This window comes from Coenobita brevimanus, chromosome 57 (assembly GCF_032717465.1).
Source record: "Coenobita brevimanus isolate Jiangsu-jjx chromosome 57, ASM3271746v2, whole genome shotgun sequence".
Taxonomy (NCBI): domain Eukaryota; kingdom Metazoa; phylum Arthropoda; class Malacostraca; order Decapoda; family Coenobitidae; genus Coenobita; species Coenobita brevimanus.
This window is the reverse complement of record NC_137010.1, coordinates 22,941,100-22,961,482: the sequence shown is the minus strand read 5'-3', so window position 1 is coordinate 22,961,482 and position 20,383 is coordinate 22,941,100. Positions and strand designations below refer to the sequence as shown.

General features: G+C 41.3%; 1 protein-coding gene across 1 annotated transcript in view; it reads left to right on the top strand.

Moving 5' to 3' along the window:
- Cdc5 (cell division cycle protein 21) overlaps positions 1-20,383 on the top strand; it is a 141,537-nt gene that overhangs the window by 47,184 nt on the left and 73,970 nt on the right. The gene's annotated exons all lie outside the window — the stretch shown is intronic.

The window sequence follows — 20,383 nt, the reverse complement described above, 5'->3', positions numbered from 1 at the left end:
CAGTGAGAGGAAGAGAAAAAGAATACGGAAATCTAGAAGGGTTATCTTCATTTATGTTGACTAATGCATATTTTCATCTAGGTTTTTTATGCCCCCGAGAAATAGGCCCTGAAGCTTTTGCCCAGAGTCGGACCAAAAAAAAAAAAAAAAAAAAAAAAAATTTGTTCTGTTTTGGCTTCCATTTTTAATGTGACAGCGTCTGGATTGACTCTATCTGATGCGTATGCGTGAAGCTACAGAATGTGGTGAATGTTTTTAGTGTATTTGATAGAGCCAGGATTCTGGGGGCTTGAATGATGAGTGAATGGCAGAGTGGCCCATTGAATTGGGCAAATTTGGGCTGTCTGGATATTGCTACTCCTCACCTTGCCCTAGGGTGGGAAAGGAGGTCTGGATGATGATGATGATGATGATGATAATGTTCCTTTCACTGTCAGTTTGCTTTTTCAGAATCATGTTTCATACATTAAAGTCTGTAGTAAAATAGTATAAACTTAAGAGTTACATTATCTCAGTGTACACTAAGACCTTGAAATAACAGACTTCAAATAGACCAGAATTTGCTTTTATCGGAATTGAGGAGCTACCAGACTACATGTCGTATATATCAGAATTATTCTGGAAAGTAAGACTTCAGTCTGGACTGGTGATACCCAAAATTCCCTCCTTTTTGCCTGCAGAAGTGCACCAGAACCAACCAGACTACATGCTGGATGTATCGCAATTATTCCGGAAAATAAGATTTCAGTCTGGACCAGTGATGCCCAAAATACAGTACCCTCTTTTGTTTTGGAGAAATCACACTTTATGAGGGTATTATCCATGTGGTTTGTGTGTTCATGTGTTGGTGGCTGTGTCGCTGCGGCCTCCTCTCGCTCTGTCTCTGTCTTGCGCTTCCGTTGCGATCAGATCATCACCAACACACTCTTACCATCTCGGATATTTACCTGCCGTGAGTTACAAAACGGCTTCTGCTGCCCCATCAACCTCTACTGCTGCCTCTACCAAGGCCAAGAATAAGTCCTTGACCCTGCAGGAGAAGCTGACGATTCTGGAGGAGTTTGAGAAGGGGACAAACAGCTCGACCCTCATGAAGAAGTGCAGTATGAAGAAGTCAATGTTTTATGACCTGGTCCATGCAAAGGAGAAATTGTAGGCAATGGCCAAGACAACTGAAATCGGAGGGAGCAAGACAAAGATGTTCTGGGAGAGGAGGCAGTCTTTCGAGGGACTCAGTGATGCTGTGTTCGAGTGGTATAAACAGCAGTGTGCCGAAGGTGTTCCTGTGCATGGCATCGACATACAGAGTGCTGCTGAACACCTTGCAAGACACCTTGGCCATAACAATTCTAAGGCAATTTCTGGGGGGTGGTTCCAGTTTTGCACCAGGCATGGCAGTGTCAACGAGGCAATAACTGGGGAGCTGCTGAGTGCCGACCATACAGGCTGTAGAGCCCTTCGTAGAGAAACACAGGAATATTATCAACGAGAACGGACTCCAATTGTTCTACATTTATAACGCCGATGAGACTGGGTATTTCTGGTGTTATTTACTCTGGAACACACAGTCCCATATCAGGATCCAAAGCATGCCAGGCCACAAGCGGATGAAAAACCACATATCCATCCTCGTATGTGCCAACGCCGATGGGTCCCACTGCATACTTCATGCTATGGTGGGCAAGGCAAGGAATCCCAGGGATCTCAAGAACCTCATGGACTCCTTGTCTGTAGACTGTTGCCACAATCCCTCAGCCTGGTTCACACAGATCTTTCTGCGGTGGTTCAAGGAGGTAATTTCAGTTCAGTTCATAAAATACTGTAGAATAAAATAAATGCAATACAGTGCTGTACAGTATAGCCAGTGTAAAAGTTAAGTTCATAAAATACAGTTTAAAATAGAATAAAACACTGCAGTATTCTTAAGTACTATGTAAGCAATAAAAACCTCACTAATATAAAGTACTACAGTGCAGTAATATAAAATACAGTATCACAGTGGCATTTTTTTGGCTTATTACACTCATGGTATTACAGTTGGATTTTATCTCATGGCTCAGAGGCTCAGTCAGTAGAAAGGAGGCCTGCAGTTCTACCGGACCCGGGTTCATATCCCCGCTGGGGCAGGGAACAGTTTAAGGATTTGAATTGCATAAAATCAGACTTTACTGATCAACCTGAAGACCCGCTGACATGTCATAAAAATAACCCTGCTAGTGCCAATACACCAGTCCTTTGTGAGACAGCCCTAGCATGTATTCAATATGGACAGTGGGTGTTAGCGCCGAAGTTGTGATACATAGATTTGTAGGGTATGTAGGAGGACTACTGGGCCTTAGGAGCAGGCTGTGAAACCTATGCCCAGAGTTGGACACATAGGTGGGGGGGGGGGAGATTTTCCCTGCATGACATTTTATTTCGTATTTGATTTCAACCCTGTATTGGGTGAATTCAGATATGAAATATTATCCTGAACATCGAACAAAATTGCGATTTAGCCACGTGGTGGAATTCTTCAGATTTTATGTCGTAACTGACTTCTTCCCTGCATGACATTTTTTTTCGTATTTGACTTCAACCCTGTAAGGGGTGCAAAGTCAGATACAAAATATAATCCTGAACATCGAACAAAGTTGCAATTAAACCACATGGTGGAATTCTTCAGATTTTATTTCAGAACTGATTTCACCCCTGCATGACATTTTATTTCGTATTTGTATGGGGCTGAAGTCAAACACTGTACGGTACAAAATAAACTATAAATTGAAGTTGCGACGTGGCCACATCATGGAATTTATTAAAATTTTCATTGCGATCTTTTCGGGAGCTCTGCCCGGCCGTTAGATTTCAGCAGCGTGCCTACAGCATCGCTCGGAAGGACGTCAGGACTGTACTGCTCCTGGATAATGCACCGGTACGCCCTGCCAGTGACGTTCTTATGAGTGAGGACAGGAATATAAAAGCAATCTTCCTCCCTCATATGATGTCCTTGATCCAGTCCATGGATCAAGGGATAATAAGAGTCCTGCAAGAGGTTCTAGAGGAAGAAGTACCTCTGGCAGTACCCGGTTGTGGTGGAGGAAAGCATGGGGAAGGAAGGGTACACTGATAGGCGAGGACAGAAAACTATGGAAAATTTCAAGGCCTATAGCATCAAGGATGCCATTTTCAACTGGGCAGAGGCCTGGAAGGAGGTGCATTTGTCCACCCTGAAAAATGGGTGAACGAAGATGTTAAAGTTGCCCAGGTATGTTGGTAATGGGTTTGAAGGATTTGTGCTGGGAGATTTTTAACTAGCTCCTGCAGGCAGCTGACCAGGGTTCCCTCTCAAATGACGAAGTAGAGGAGTGGCTCAGTGAAGATGCCGACGTCCCTGGTTACCACCACCTCACCAAGGAGGAAATTGCCGCAGAGGTGTCACACTCAACTGAGAGGGTGGAGGAGGAGGGAGAGGAAGCACCACTGGGCCCCTCCATCCCTGCATGATTGACACAATGGATCTCATCCTCTGCTTCCTAGATGACGATTCCTGTGCTCAATTTGGCAAGTACTACACGACCATCCATCAGCTGAGGCAAGAATTGCAGAGGGTGGTGATGGAGAGGAAAAAGCAGGCAAAAATTTGTGACTTTTCAAGCCTGCTGCACACAGCTGCACTTCTACTTCAGCCACACTTTCACACTGCTCCTCTGGCTCTGAGAGTGATGTTTCCTTGCCGTCATTAAGCTCGACGTCATCCCTACACATAGTATCCCCAGAAGTCCCACTTGTACTGCTAGAGAGTGACAAGTGAACTGGTGGTGGTGGTGGAGGTGATGAAGATGATGATGATGATTAGTACAAAGTCAACATCTTTAGTTTGTAATAATGTAAAAGTGTACACAACAGAAATGTTTAAGATGTTCATTAAAGTTTCTAAGTGCAACATGAATGAAGATCGTAAACAATAAGGTATTTAAAGTGTACAGAACAGAGGTGTTTAGGTTGTGCAGTGTATTTTCTAAGTGCTGCATTATAGTCATTTTAAGTATTAACATCAAGGGAACAGCTTTAGTTTTAAGTTTATAGTGTTTAAATTTCAAAATTAAGTTCTGCTTGTGTGACTTAATTTAAGATAGTACAATACATTGCTTTATTGTAAGTTCCTTAAAGTCTTGTAAGTGCATCACCTACCTCTCCAATATGATCATATCTGCTGTAGAAACTGCAGTAATGGACCACTACAGCTACTGCATGCATATCACAATAAGGTAAATAAAAGGCATGTTTATCAGTGTAGAGTACAGTATAAAGTGTACAGTACCTAAGTGTTTAAAATTACTCTCCTGTGATTTGTAACAATAAAGTATTTCCCAAGTGTTAAAAAAGTGGTCAACATTACAGTACAGAGAGTCCCTGGTAAACGAAAGGGTTAGGTACCTTTAAAATCTTTCGTATATCGATTTTTCATATATTGAAACATTTTTCCCCATTTGAAACATAAGAAAATGAGGAGATGCATTCCAGGAGCCCCCCAAAAACTGTCAACTAACTACTCTGTACTGTACTAGGCTCGTTGTAAGCTCATAAATCTACAGTAGAAATGTTAATAAAAGTTAAGTGAATTTTAAGCACTTGTTTATTTATCAAATTACTGTGTGAAAAATAAAAACAGTAATGTACAGCATATACAGGTGAGACCCAATCTCTCTCACGCCCTTGCCTTCCTCGTGCCTTTTGTTAATTTCGAGCTTGGGCTCCAGTGTCGGGGTTCAGTGTTGCTTCTTCTTGAGAGGCTCCACAGATGATGATGAAGGTGAAGCATGCTTGGGTGGCATGATGAAAGATGTGAAAGATTCTCAGAGTACAGAAGGCAAGCACTGCACGGCTGGGGAGCAGGAACAAACTGGGATGAAGCGGAGGTAGTTACTTGCCTCGCCATACATGATGGTGGCACTGCGGTCGGTCGAGTGCCAAATTTGAATCATTTTCTTGTAGCTCTTTTCATACCGTCGAAGCATATGCCCTTTTTTATAGGGGAATTTGTCCTATATTTTTCACTTTAGTACCTTCGAATTTTCGTATATTGGGGCTTCGTTTATCGGAGACTTTCTGTACAATAATGCGAAGTGCTTAAGTTAATGGAACACCTTTAGTTACTGTATAAGTTTATAATACTGTACATTGTATAATTTGAGTTTATCTATCTCTCTATCTATTGCCAGACGCCTCAATCCTGTTTGGGGTGGCCACAAACAAATCGCCTCCAAGTCGCCATGTCCCCCGCCATTTCACTGCCCTGCTCCCAACTCACACCCCTCTCTCTCATATACCTCTCCACCCCATCCCTCCATCTCATCCTCGGCCTCCCCCTCCCTCTTCCCCCCTCCACCTCACACACATACACTCTCTTCATCAGTCTTTCACCCTCCATCCTCTCCACATGCCGAAACCACCTCAGTGTGTTCCTCATAACGCTTCTTATCACATCCACGTCCATACCACAACGCTCCTTTATATCCTCATTCGTCAGCCTGTCTCTCCATGTGACTCCGCAGGCTCCTCTTAAATAACTCATTTCCACTGCTCTCACTCTTGACTTGTGACCTTCCAACAACGTCCAAGCTTCACTTCCATGTGTTAGAGTTGGTATCACAATACTGTCATGTAGTAACTTTTTCACTTCCATGCTCACTTCCCTGTTTCTTATCACTGCTTTCAAAGAACCAGCAACCTTTCTTCCCTGCTGTACGCTTTCAAGCACTTCACCCTCCAAACCTCCATCCTTACTCATCACACTACCCAAGTACTGAAACGTACTCACATTTTCCAATTCCTCACCATCCAACATCGCTGTAAATTCACTGACTTCACCTCTCTCAAAGACCATCACTTTACTCTTCCCTACATTCACCTTTAGATTCCGTTTCTTACACACACTCCCAAGCTCATCCACCAAGCCTTGCAGCTCCCTTTCGTCTTCACTCAACAACACAGTATCATCTGCAAACAACAGTACAGGGAGTTTCCAAACACTATCCTCTCTCACCAAGGCCACTCCAACATCCACTACCCTACCTTGTACCTCTTTTATTACCCCATCCATGTACAGATTGAACAACCATGGAGACATGACACATCCCTGTTTCAACCCAACTTTCAAAGAGAAAAATTCACTTAGTTCTCCATCCACATGCACTGCAGCCCTCGCACCATCGTACATACTCTTCACAGCATTCAACAACTTCCCATCTACTCCATATATTCTTAACACTTTCCACAATCCTTGTCTATCCACCCTGTCATATGCTTTCTCCAAATCCATGAAAGCTGCATACAACTTCTTTCCCTTCTCTAGAAACTTTTCCACTAAAGATCTAAGAATGAATATCTGATCTACACAACCTCTTCCCTTCCTAAGTCCTCCCTGTTCTTCTCCAACTAATTTCTCTGTTCTTTCTCTAACTCTGTCAATAAGTATCCTACCATACACTTTTCCTATTATACTAAGACAAATGCCCCTATGATTACCACACACTTTTTTTTTTTCCCTTTTCTTTTGTACAAGGGAATAATTATACCTGACTTCCAATCCTCCGGGACTCTACCTTCCTCCCAGGCCAATCTGCACATCTTCCACATCCATTCTACTACTATCTCTCCCCCATGCTTCAGCATTTCACCACACACTCCATCAATTCCTGGGGCATTCCCCGATTTAACTTTCTTCATTGCTTCCACAACCTGTATCCTACTGATTTCTTCCTGTCTTCTCACCTCCCTCCTTCTCCCAGCCATTCCCTAGCCACTTATACTCGCATTACTTCCATCCTCTATGTTCAACAATTCCTTAAAGTGTTCTCTCCATCTGCTCACTTTTTCTCCCTTCTCCACTAGTAATCTACCATTTTTATCATTCACTCCCCTGCTAACTTCACTGGCACCCTGTCTTACTCTTTTCACCTCTTTCCAGAACATTTTCTTACAGTCCCTCCACTTTACACTCAAATTCCTTCCAAATTCCTCATCCACTCTTTTCTTACTCTCTCTTATGTGTGACTTAAAGTACAACAGTACAGTACTGTATGGCTTTAGTATAAGTGCCTTTAAGTTTTAAAATGTGGGACTGAAACAGTCAATGTGGGACTGAAACAGGGGTGTGTGATGTCTCCATGGCTGTTTAATATATATATGGATGGGGTTGTAAAGGAGATGCAAGGTAGGGCAGTGGATGTGGGGCTGGCCCTAATGAATGAGGGTGAGATTTGGAAGCTTTCGGTGTTGCTGTTTGCTGATGATACAGTATTGTTGAGTGAAGATGAATGGGAGTTGCAAGGTTTGGTGAATGAATTTGGGACAGTGTGTAGGAGGAGGAAGCTGAAAGTTAATGTAAACAAAAGTAAAGTTACGGTGTTTGAGAGGAATGAAGTCACAGAGTGTGCAGTGAGGTTGGATGGTGAGGATATGGAGAATGTGAGTGCATTCAAGTACTTGGGTAGTGTGATGAGTAAGGATGGAACTTTGGGGGATGAAGTACGTGAAAGGGTACAGCAGGGAAGAAAGGTTGTTGGTACACTGAAAGCCGTGATGAGAAATAGGGAGGTGAGTATGGAAGTTAAGAAGTCACTGCATGATGGTATTGTGATCCCTACCCTGACGTATGGAAGCGAGGCGTGGACCTTGCAAGAGGGGAACAAGTCAAGAGTGAGAGCAGTGGAAATGAGTTACTTGAGAGGAGCATGTGGAGTGACATGGAGGGACAGGTTGACGAATGAAGAAGTGAAGGAACGTTGTGGGGTAGATGTGGATGTGGTTGAAAAGATTAGGAGAAATACACTGAGGTGGTTTGGACATGTGGAGAGAATGGAGAATGAAAGACTGACTAAGAGGGTGTATGTAGGTGAGGTGGAGGGAGGGAGAGGGAGGGGTAGACCGAGGATGAGGTGGAGGGATGGAGTTGAGAGGTATATGAGGGAGGGGGGGGTGAGTTGGGGGGAGGGTAGTCAATTGGTGGGTGACAGAGTGACTTGGAGGCGTTTTGTCTGCGGCCACCCTTTGCGGGATTAGGGCGTCGGGCTATAGATAGATAGATAGATAGAAGTTTTAAAAGTGCATCACCTACCTCCAATTCAATCATGTCTACACTAAAGACTCCACTAATGGACCACTTCAGCTGCTGTATATACTGTACATCAAAAGAAGGTTAATAAAAGGTTCATCAGTGTAAAGTAGAGTATTATTATACAGGGTATATTATACAGTACCATTAGATTATTGTATTGATTGTATAATACGGTAGTCCTGCAATGGTAGTGAAAACACTTAGTGACACCTCACTGAAAAAACCTTGGGTGGGGTCCGGACAAATGTTTTATAAATCGGAAAAATTCCAAATTAGCAGGGGGAAGTCTGGATGTCACCTTTATTGGAAAGACCTTTGCCCCAATTAGTCTGATATTTCGAGGTCTTAGTGTATTTACATGTAGGTCACTGTGTTGTTGGAAAGGGGAACCTTCATATGATGGTACTGATATAAGCAGGTGACTCCACTACTGTGTTATACAGACATTCCTCATCTCCATTCCAGTCCCCTGAGAGGAGGGTGATGAATTGCAGAGGGTAGCTCAGTCAGTAGAGAGGTGGCCTGTGGACCCACCAGACCCAGGTTCAAATCCTCGCTGGGGCAGGGAACAGTTTAAGGATTTGAATTTGATAAAAACAGACTTTACTGATCTACCAGAAGGCCCGCCGACATGTCGTAAAAATACCCCCACTAATACCAATACACCAGTCCTGTATGAGACAGCCCTAAAGTCATTCTATTTTATGAAGGCAGTTTGGGTGGGGCGATCTGGGACCTCACACTGTTAGCTCTGTTGCCACATCGCCGGCGACACATGCGTAATTGTTTGTGCTCACCTCTGTCTCTCTCTCACTCTCCCATTTTAAGCTAGTAACTACTTATAAATGAATTTTAAACACTCTGTGTAGATGTAATTCAATAAAAAAGCTATAGTATAGTATAAATCTCATAAGACTTGTCAGCGTTGCTTTTGCGACGTTGTCAGGTGGTGTCATGAGGGACAGCCCTGCATGAGCGGGTCATACTCGGTCAGTCTCCCGCCATGGAAGCTATAAAAAAAAAAAACGCACCTATAGACTTTTACCTCAGGAGTGGTGTGGAAAAAAGTTGAAAACAAGAGAGAAAATAAAGAAAATATAATTAGTAGTAGTTAATATAAATATGAGAGAGAGAGCGAGACCACGTGTGTGGTGACAATGTGGCAACAGAGCTAACAGAGTGAGGTCCCAGAGCGCCCCACCCAAACTGCCTTCATAAAATAGAACGACTGTAGCATGTATACAGTATGGGCGGTGGGTGTTACCGCCGAAGCTGTGACATGTAGAGGTGTATAGTATTAAGGAGGACTACTGGGCCTTGGAAGCAGGCTGTGAAGCCTCTGCCTGGAGTCGAACACATTAAAAGAAAAAAAAAGAAAGAAAAAAAAAAATTGCATTCCACTGGGTTCATGTTCTGATGAGCCTTAACAGGAACTAATGCTCCTGCTGCTAGGTCACAGTAATGGGCATGAGTGCCAAAAATTCTGTAAATGTAGACCTGGAAGTTGAAAGAGAAGTGGATGATGAGAAGGGAAAAAAATATATATACTTTATGGATGCAAGAAAGGAGTTTGGAAGTGTGGGAATAGATTAGTAAAAAGAAAAAAGAGAAAAGTAAAGGACAGTTTAGGAATAAATGTTAATGGAAGCTATTGAGTGAATAGGAAACTAATTTTGAAAGAGGTATGACCATATAGGAATGAATCTGGAAAAGAGTACTGGTGTAAACATGGGACATGTGGGAGTCAAGGAATACTAAGGAATGGAAGCAAAATAAGGAGCAGATGGAATAAGTACTGTATTTTGAAAGGCTGTTCTGAGAATTAAGAACAGGGCTGTGGTAAACCTGGGTTAAGTTTGTTGCTGCACAAGAAGGAAAGTGATACCTGAAAATGTGACTTTGACAGAAATGAATTACACATGACATCAAAAAATTACTCCCATGGGAGATGTTATATGCTGATGACTTGGTGTTGATTGCAGGGAGTGAAAGGGAGGTGGAGGAAGGATTTAGGAAATGGATAGTTGGAATGAGGCACAAGGGTTTGTGAGTAAATGTAGATAAAACAAATGTGATGTTCTCTAGGGCTTGTGGCAGTACTTTCAGAGCAGAGAGAGTTTGACCAAATGTGGTTTGCCATGAGGGTTTGGAAAGTAACTCCATCTTGTGCAGTATTTGTGAAAAGTGGGTGCATAAGAGATGTAGTGGTATTAGAGGTAGTTTGTGAGATACGGTTGCTTCACGTGAAGATTTTTTTTTTTTTTTTTTTTTTCCACAGATTATCTGAGAGGTTTAGAAATTAATGAAGCTAAGTGGGACCATTCACACGGAGTCCGCATGGCAAAATTTCTGCATGGTAGAGATTCACTATCCATGTGCACTGCCAAACCGCAACGTACCAAGCGTTTTAGAGTACTACACAAAGTTATGGAGTACTTCACACAGGCGGTATTTTCCCACGTGGCCACAGCAGTTGTGGTTCATCTGTGGCTGGGTAGCGTTGTTGCTGTGGATATTTTGTGTGAAGTAGCATATGTATTTTTCTTAAGTACTGTATTTGTAATATAGAAAAGCATTTTTAACCCTATTAGGTTTCTGGGCCGGATGGATTATGTCTGTGCTAGAGTCAGCTGCTCTTGCACTGAGCCACATCTTTGCACTGTGACATTTTTCTTTGATCTCTCTGTGTAAATGCACTTTTCATGATAAAATGTTGGCTTTGGTGTCATTTTAAAGCTGAATAATTGTCTATCTATCTATAGCCCGATGCCCTAATCCCGCAAAGGTGGCCGCAGACAAAACGCCTCGAAGTCACTCTGTCACCCACCATTTGACTACCCTCCCCCCAGCTCACCCCCCCCTCCCTCATATACCTCTCAACTCCATCCCTCCGCCTCATCCTCGGTGGTGGGTTAGTACCCCACCCCATAAAAAGAACTAACTAAACAAGTGAATAAAGTGAATAATTGTACAGTACTTTATCTTAACTTGTTCCAAATGAAAATGAAAAGTCAAAATGGCGAGCTGAAGTTAGGCGAAAACCTAATATTTCGTGCCTTGCCGTAGAAAAATATTCTGGAAAAAAAAAAAAATAAAGATATATAAATCTTCTTTAAACCATGCAAAACTACAATATAAATACCTTTACAATTATGGTTATTTGTGTATTTTATTGGATGGTAAAGTGAAAGAAAAAAGAAACACAATTTTTTTTTATGATTCTCTGCTGCATATTCGCATCCACAATATTTTTCTTTGATCGGTCAGTGTAAATACGGCTTTTATGATAGGATGCTGGTTATGGTGTTATTTTGAAGCTGAATAGTTTTTACTTTATCATAACATGTTCAAAAAAGGAAAAGAAAGAAAATGAAAATTCAAATGAACAGTTGAAGTTAGGTAAAAACCAAAAGTTTTATACCATGCCATACAAAAATGTTTGGCACGAAAAAAAAAAACTAATAAAGATGTGTAAATTGGGTTTAAACCATGCAAAACTGCAATTAATTACCTTTATAATGATATATAGTTTATGGTATTTTATGCATATTACTATGCAGTAAAGCGAAAGAAGAGATGCACAATTTTGTATGATTCTCGGCCGCATATTTGCTTAACGATCTTTTTCTTTGATTGGTCTGTGTAAATACAGTAATCCCTGTACTTTTCGGATGCCTACTTTCCGAACACCCCATTTACCGGACATCGTAGGCCTGGACCTTCGGAACCCAAAAATGGCCCCAAAAAGAAAAAAATCCCCCCCAAATCCAAATTTTTCCCGACCCGTAAGTTGAAATTGCCGCGCGGTGCCGAACAGCTGTTTACACCACATCCCCTTCACCCCTTCCTTCCTCCCCCTCTCCTGTCAGAGTTGCCATTTGGTATTTTTCAATACCAAATGTGGGCCAATTTGGTAATGAAACATTCGTTTGGTAATGAATCAGAATAATGCATTACCAAATGGATTTTTCACATGTATGAGGATACACAGGATGGAGGTGGTGGATTGTTTGCTCTCTCTGATTAATCTGCTAGCCTACATAGCTTGAAAATAATTAACATGCTGTTAATTATAAAGAGAATGATTACATGTATTTCCACTTGTATATATAATTAATGAAGAGTAAATGCTAGCTTTATGAATTTGATCATGAAAAGTTAAATCTGGTAATGAAAACTGAGGAGTTTGGTAATGTGGCCATTGCAATCTGGCAACTCTGTTTCCCGCGGCTCAGTGGGTTAGGGCGCTCCGCTCTGACCGAAGGGTCGGAGGATCGAATCCACTCAAGGGTCATTGGTAGACATCAGGAAGGGCATCCGGTCATAAAATGCTACATGCTCCAATCCAAAGTCTTCTACTCAGGGGCAATGCCTTAGCCCTTCGGGGATACCAGGCGGTAATAAAAAAAAAAAAAAAAAAAAAAAAAAAAAAAAAAAATCAACAGTTACTGCCTAACTTCTGTCACGAGTAGATGCTTATCGCAATGGAGGCCACATGTGCTTGTTTTTTGTGAATAAACTGCAATACCTTCCCACTAGATCACATGGGAATTTACAGTGTTTTGCAGTGTTAAGAAATTAGAATTTAGAGTGCAAAGGATTAACTGTGGAGTGCAAATTGGCGGTTGAAACTGGCGTGGTGCAGTTATGAACAATGTGCAGTGTTAAACAGTTATAACTCAATGCAAAGGATTAAGTGCAGTGCAACACTGGATTACTGTACGTGCTTCAGGAGCATTTTCACCACTGCCAAAGCCTTAGAGAAGGTGGCCACAAACGTGCTTTAAGTACCCTGGCTGAGGTACAGTCACTTCTAATTCCTCATTCTTTGGTTCCTTTTCATTTATTTCATGATTTATGTCCATTATTGGTGTGAATAGGGTCTTAAATAGGTTTAAATAGGTGCTATGCATGTCCAGTAGGGAGTTATTTAGATGGCTTTTAAAGTAAGGCTGGGCTGGGGTCCTTAAGTACAAGTCCAGGAGGCTGGGGCCGACTATCCGGACGGGACCACTTTCCGGACATGCGTTTGGCTCTATTACATTGGATAGTAGAGGGATTACTGTATAGTTTTCATGATAGAATGCTGGTTTTGGTGTAATTTTTAAGCTGAGTAGTTGTAGTTTATCTTAGTATGTTCAAAAAAGGAAAACAAGGCAACTAAAAAGTCAAAATGATGTTAGGCGCAAACCAAAAGTTTATACCTTGCTATGGAAAAATATTCACCAAGAATAAAGTAATAAAGAGACAAACCCATGACTCTGATCTGCTGTGTAGTACCCGCCACGCATAGAGCAACCATTCCCTGACGTCATGCTTGGGTCTCTTTGTTATTCCGTATAATTGTGATTTATGATGAATATTTTACAAAAGTTTCTTAAAATGACGCATAAGTGCGTTATCGGACTCTCTGAGGTTGGATTTGAAATGACATGAAAATGCGTCATTGGAATCTTAAAGGGTTGATATCAAGAAATGCTGTTTACAGTAAAACCTTGATATAATGGACTTCAATGTACAGTACTGGAATTTGCTGTTATCAGAATTGAGGAGCTGACCGGACTAACTTCTTATACTATATATCGGGAAAACCCGAAGGTGATGAGTGATAAGTGAAATATAAAGACAAAGTGAACATCTTTAATATATAAGATCATAAATAATATGGTGTATAAAGTGTACAGTACAGTACAATATTTGAAAAGTGTTTAAAATTAAGTTGTAACAATAAAGTACATTCTAAGCGCTTCCCCTCTCCCTAGGTTAGAAACAAGTGTGTCAGAAGTTTGGAATGCAGATGTGGTGGTGTACGCAGCTCTCCCAGTCCTCCCTTTATCCCCTGCCTTTTCCCCCCATCCCTCCTCATCCCAGTTATGGGGACTTCTGCCCGGTCACAAAGAAAAATAATTTCCATGGCAAAATTTGACCTCAGAAATTGGCTATATTGGTACAAATTGTATACCATCATCTTCGGTGGTGTTAATACTGTAAGATAAGTTAATAAAAACACGCAAAGCTGTTGAATAAAAGTACAAAAATGGAGTGAGAATAAACTTGTTCAAGTATAAAGATAGCTTCAAATAGCTTCCCAAAATCCTAGCCCAAAATTTTGTCCACACCGTGTAAGAGCAAAGCATATGTCTAGAAGCAGAATTTCACAAGCTTTCTTGTGGTGTTTTCGGAATTTCGATATGCCCAATATATTTCAAGTAAATTGGGGAAAAAAAAAAAAGCATGGAGGGGGATAGAGGAGGGACTGGGGGGTTGGGGTCAGGGGGAGAAGAGAGGGGTATGTAGGGGTTGTGTGTGTGTGTGTGTGTGTGTGTTAGGGTCGGGCAGAGAAGAGGGGGGATGGAGGGGATGTGTGTGTGTGTGTGTGTGTGTGTGTGTGTGTGTGTGTGTGTATGTGTGAGAAGGTGGGTGAGTGAGTGAGTGAGTGAAAGAGTGAGTGAGTGACTGAGAGAGAGAGAGAGAGAGTGAGGGAGAGAGAGTGAGTGAGTGAGTGAGAGAGAGACGGGGTGGTGGATGTTAGGACTGTTTGGCTTTCTTGTCTCCCTCCATGTCCCCCCGCCATCCCCCACTCCTGCTTGTCTCTCTCCACATCCCGCTGCTCCTCCCTTCCCCTAGTCTTCCCTCACCCCCACTTCTCCCCCCCACCCTTCCCCACCCCTGCTTGTAACCTTCCCTGTCCCTTCATCCTACTTGGGTTAGCAGGGGGAGGCCTAGATGTCGCTTTTATCGGACTTTCGCTTTTTTTTGGAATGTCTTGGGTCCCAATTAGTCCGTTATAGTGAGGTTTTATTGTAATTTTATGACATCTTACTGTACTATATTATTATTATTATTATTTTTGTTATTGTTATTGTTATTATTATTATTATCTTTATTATTATTGTAATTATTACTGTTGTTATTATTTTTACTATCATCATGAACAGTAAGAATGATAATGAAAATAATAATAATAATAATAATAATATTATTATTATTATTATTATTATTATTATTATTATGGATGACTCTACACTGAGTGACAAGCCAAATGGTTTCCTATACACCAAGAAACCATTTACTACACTGGGTGGTAACCATATAACCAAATTACGGTGCTTGGTGGTTTAGTGGGTAATTAAGGTGCCCCAATCAGACTGAGCCTGTGTAGGTTTATATCCAAGGGAAGGTTGGGGTTTATTGCCCATGTAATGCCACTCAGGGATGAGTGAGGCTGGTCACTCTCATCTTAAATGTCAGGACCAGCTTGTCTAGTCCTGGCCACCTACTTCCTTCATGGGGTGACATAGGATTGGATGATGGATGGATGGATTATTATTATTATTATTAATTAATATTGCGGTAGGTGAGAGTGCTCACCATCCACTCACTTGATATAGTGCCACTTTGGGTATCTGCCCTTTCCTCTCTTCCCTCCTTCCTTTTCTGTCTGTCTTTCCTTCATTCTTTCCTCTTCCTTCTGCCTACGGGTGACTTTACATTCCCTCTTCTGTCTTTCTTTCTTTCAGTCTTTCCTCTGCCTTCTGCCTGTGGATGACTCTGCACTGAGTGACAAGCCAAATGGTTTCCTGTACACCAGGAAACCATTTACTACTCTGGGTGGTAACCATATACAGTAAAAGTCATATTATTCGGCAGCTGATTATTCAGTAGATCCTATATTTCGGCAGTTTTGAGAAATAGTCCCATTTACGTAAATCTTTGTTTGTTTGGCGGATGTCTGGAATCATCTCGGCAGTCCAGGAAGTGTTATGTGTGACTTGTAATCCTACTGTGTCATTACACTTGTATATGTTCACTAGTTTCTGTATTTTTCAGATTCAGATATAGTACTGTATTGATTACAATATTGCACAGTATCACAGTACAGTAACCACCACCCCAAACTAGCGAGGGTTACGTTCCAAGCCCCCTCGCTAATTCTTGAAATTCGCTAATTCTTGACACCTTTCTGAAATGACATTTACTGGTCAACCACTGGTACTGTAATGCATTTCCCAAAACAAACTTTGCATGTTAAATCTGTTTCCCTGTTGTTAATAGCTGTACGACTGTGACAGCCCTTGTACTTTGATTCCTCAGCACAGTGGTGGAAGGGACTGTCCTAAGTCTATCTACCTATCTATATACCTATCTGTCTATAAACCTAACCAGGTTTAACTGTACCTAATAATTTAACCAAACCTAACCTAACCTAAAGTCAGAAAATTACATAAAATAAAGTGGAGGAATATGAATTGGTAAGGTCTTTCTGATGAAAGTTAAACATACATTTAGCGTTCATTCTTTTGTTCATTTTTGTTTTTATATGTGAAAGAGAGTATTGATGCAAACAATAATGTATTCCATTAACCCCATAATAACCATTTACAGTACTGATGTCAATGACATAGAGTTAGTGTGAGCTATAAAAAACCATGAACAATTATGGGAAGGGAACAAAGGTCACTGTTATGTTTACATGACTCTACAATACGGTTCCAAGCAGTCAGGTAGTCGCTTAATCTCGGATGTTTTCGTCCATTTGGTAAATGGACAGTAACTTTATCAATTCTTCCGTGAATAATAGCGAATCATGGCATGGGTTTAGGAAGCAAAATAACACATTGCTAGACATGCCAGATGATTCTCTTCACACCTTTAACCTGCCCCGTCCCGACCGATTTTCCACCACTGACTCCCCCCAATCCTGACCAATTTTGGAAAAAAAAATTTTTGGCTCAAGCCTCCACTTTTGGTGAGAAACATCGAAAATTCATAGAGAAATCGCTCACCTGAGGTTTAAAATACTCGATACAGGTTGCGGTACCCCTTACCTTACTGGGTTTTCTATCCGGCTGCCTCCAAAGAAAACAAGTTCTATGGGAGGGCAACTATTCCACACCGCTCATAAACGGTATTTATTTATTTATTTGGTATGAATTTATATGTAGTATGAGAGTATATTGGTTTTCTCACTGTAATATAGGCAATATAAGCATTGTTTCACTCACCAAACACATTAACATACCTGACATTTTTTGGCGACATTACCTGATCATCATTTCTGACTGTTTCTTCCTCTAATGTTACGTAAACTTGTCCTCTACATTGTCATCGATTGGGGAATCACTGTGGCCCTGAATTTCGTACCTTAGCATGACATGTCTTTACTGGCCAGGTCACTGGTAACAGGTGAATTGCCGAGACAATGGCATGCGGGGGGGGGGGGAGGTCATGCGGGGTAAGGCATTGACCCTGCCCGGCATCTTGTAGAAGAAGGTGTCCCGTGTACACGTACCAAAAATCATGCACCAAAATTAAAAATTGTGCAAGTTAGGGACCTTGCAATTGATGCGCGTTTATATATGTTAACAGGAATCACAGTGACAAAACCTTTTGACGTATGTATACATCAGCGGGAGTTGGCGGGTGAAGAAAAATAAACTGATTTCAGAAGCATGGAAGAAACTTACTCTACATACTCAAAGATGGATTAACTTTCTTCCATTTAAATTTCTTACTGTATAGATGTGAATAGAATCATCTGGCGCACCTAGCAATGTGTTTTTTAGCTTCCTAAACCCAAGCTGTGATTCACAGTAGAATTGATAAGCTACGGTGCATTTACCAAATGGACGAAAACATCTGAGATCAAGAGACAGCCTGACTGCTTGGAATTGTATCGTAGAGTCATGTAAACATACCAGTGACCTTCGTTCCCTTCCCATAATTGTTCACGGTTTTTTATAGCTCTCACTAACTCCACGCCATTGATACCGGTACTGTAAAGGGTTGTTCAATGCCAGGGGTTATGAAGGGGTTAATGGAATACATTATTGATTGCAATACTCTCCCTTCCACATTTAAACACAAAAACGAACAAAAGAATTAGCGCTAAATGTACGATTGACTTTCATCAGAAAGACCTTACCGGCCAGTTAATGCATTTTTCCAACTACTGTAATTTATTTTATATTTGGAGAGAGTACTGTACACAGCACTCACTCCAAACACATTTGTCATAATATAAGTAGTGATGACAGTGTTCACCAATACAAATGATGTACTGAGCGGCTAGGTAATATTCCGTATCATTTCGGCCATCCAGGAAGTGTTATCTGTGATTGTAGGCCTACTGTGTCATTACACTTGTATATGTTCACTAATTTATTTATTTTTCAGATTCAGGTATAGTACTGTATTGATTACAGTATTGTACAGTATGCAGTACTCTGTCCAAACACGATTGTAATACCATAAGTGGTGATGACAGTGTTCACCAATACATTTAAGGAAGTGAGTGGGTAGGTTTTTCGATTATTCGGCATATCCAGTATCTCGGCAACAGCCTGGTCCCGTAGTTGTCGAATGATAGGACTTTTACTGTAACTAAATTATGGCGCCTGGTGGTGTAGTGGGTAATTAAGGTGCTCCAATCGGATTGAGCCAGTGTAAGTTTATATCCAAGGGATGATTTGGGTTTTTTGCTAATGTAATGCCACTCAAGGGTGAGTGAGGTTGGTCACTCATCATAACCCTTTCAATATGTTTTGCGTTCCACAACACATTGCCTTTCTCCCCTCCCCTTGCCGCCTGCTGTGCACTCCAAAATAGTGTATTCTTGGCATATTTTCACCGCCCAGACATATTTATTTTGCCACAAAACCCACATATTCCTATTCATCGATGTTTGTTCTACACACACACACACACAAAAACTATACCTACATTAGGGCAGTGTGAATAAACATTTGGGAACATTCACCTCACTTCCAAACATCATAGCTTGAATGTTTACTAACATATCTCTGCATGTTATAATATCATTTGAAAGAGAATTTTAGTAGCTTTCGAATGGGATAGTTGTCATATTGGTTTTCGAGTAATAAGTTAAAAAGTAAAACCTTTTTCCGACAGACAACAGTTTTTGTTCGGGGAGCTCTAGTGAAATACTTTTGTTGGCAGTGTTATGATTTTATTTCATCGTGTTATGCAGAATTTCATGGGCTTTCAAATGATATAATCAGCATTCTCCTATGCCTTATTTGAGAAAAATGCGAAAAACTATAGTTTACCCATGCTGTGTCGTGACTATAGGGTGGTTTCCCTGCCTCCCCCTAAACTGCTACATGTATTTCACCAATTCCTTGTACACTAGATATGCACACTATGTTCACATGATTCACTGTCACTATTTTTATAGTTGAATACTCACATTTGGTGCAGGGTAGAGGCAGTGTAGTTGATTAGAAACAGTAGCACAATCTTCATTGGGCCAGCAGCTGATAACTGCCAGGTACGCTTCACAGACACTTAATTTCCTTTTGCAGACGCCAAATCTATTAACAATATTGCCCGAAAACTATACAAAAGCACTATTGGTATAGTGAAATATGTCACACGGCTGGGATGGGGGTAACAGAGGAGATTTAAAGGGACAAGACCACGCACAACCTTCCCCACTCACAACTCATTTTGGCACTGAAAAATCTGTCTGCACCGGCGAGGGTATCGGGACTCACTGTTGCCAACTCGTTACTTTTGACAAGAGCCGGGCAAGCTATGACGTCTCCAAAAATGATGCAAATCGACAGAAAACTTATTTTAATTTATTTTTATTTTTTGCAAATATTTTCTGGTTTTATGATGCTAAAGGCATCATTGTGCATTTACGAGGAAAGACCCTAATGACATCAAATGCACCACCGTGTACAAGCAGGTTAAATTCCGGGACCAACTTACCTAGCCCCCGGCACCTACGCTCCTCGTGGGACGACATAGGATTGGATGATAGATGGATGGATTAATTATTATTTCTGTTGTTATTAATCTATACACATGGGGGGGGGGGAAGCTCATGTGAAGACACGTCTTCTTGACAAGCTTCCACATAGTTAGCTTTCCTTGCAGAAAAAAATCCTTTCATGTGAAGCGTGCCACAATGCTGATTTTGTGTTTGCAGTGTGTCAGGAAGGGCATGTAGAGATTGTCAGTCGTGAAAGCTTTGATCTTGTTGGTGAGTATCTTGAGTGAGTTTTGTTACCTAATGAGAAATGTTATGTGTTGAAGGTGGGGCTTGAGCTTGCTCTTTGGTTAAAGTGAGGAGTGGTTGGAAGAAGCTTAGGAGCTGTTGCCTCTCCTGACATTTAGAGGGATCCCTCGCCATGTTAAAGGATCTTTGTTTGCGGGATTTGTTAATAGTGTAATGCTGTATGGTAGTGAGACCTGGGCAGTAAAGGAAGAGGGCATTCATAGGCTCATACATACAGAAATGACAGTGACTAGATG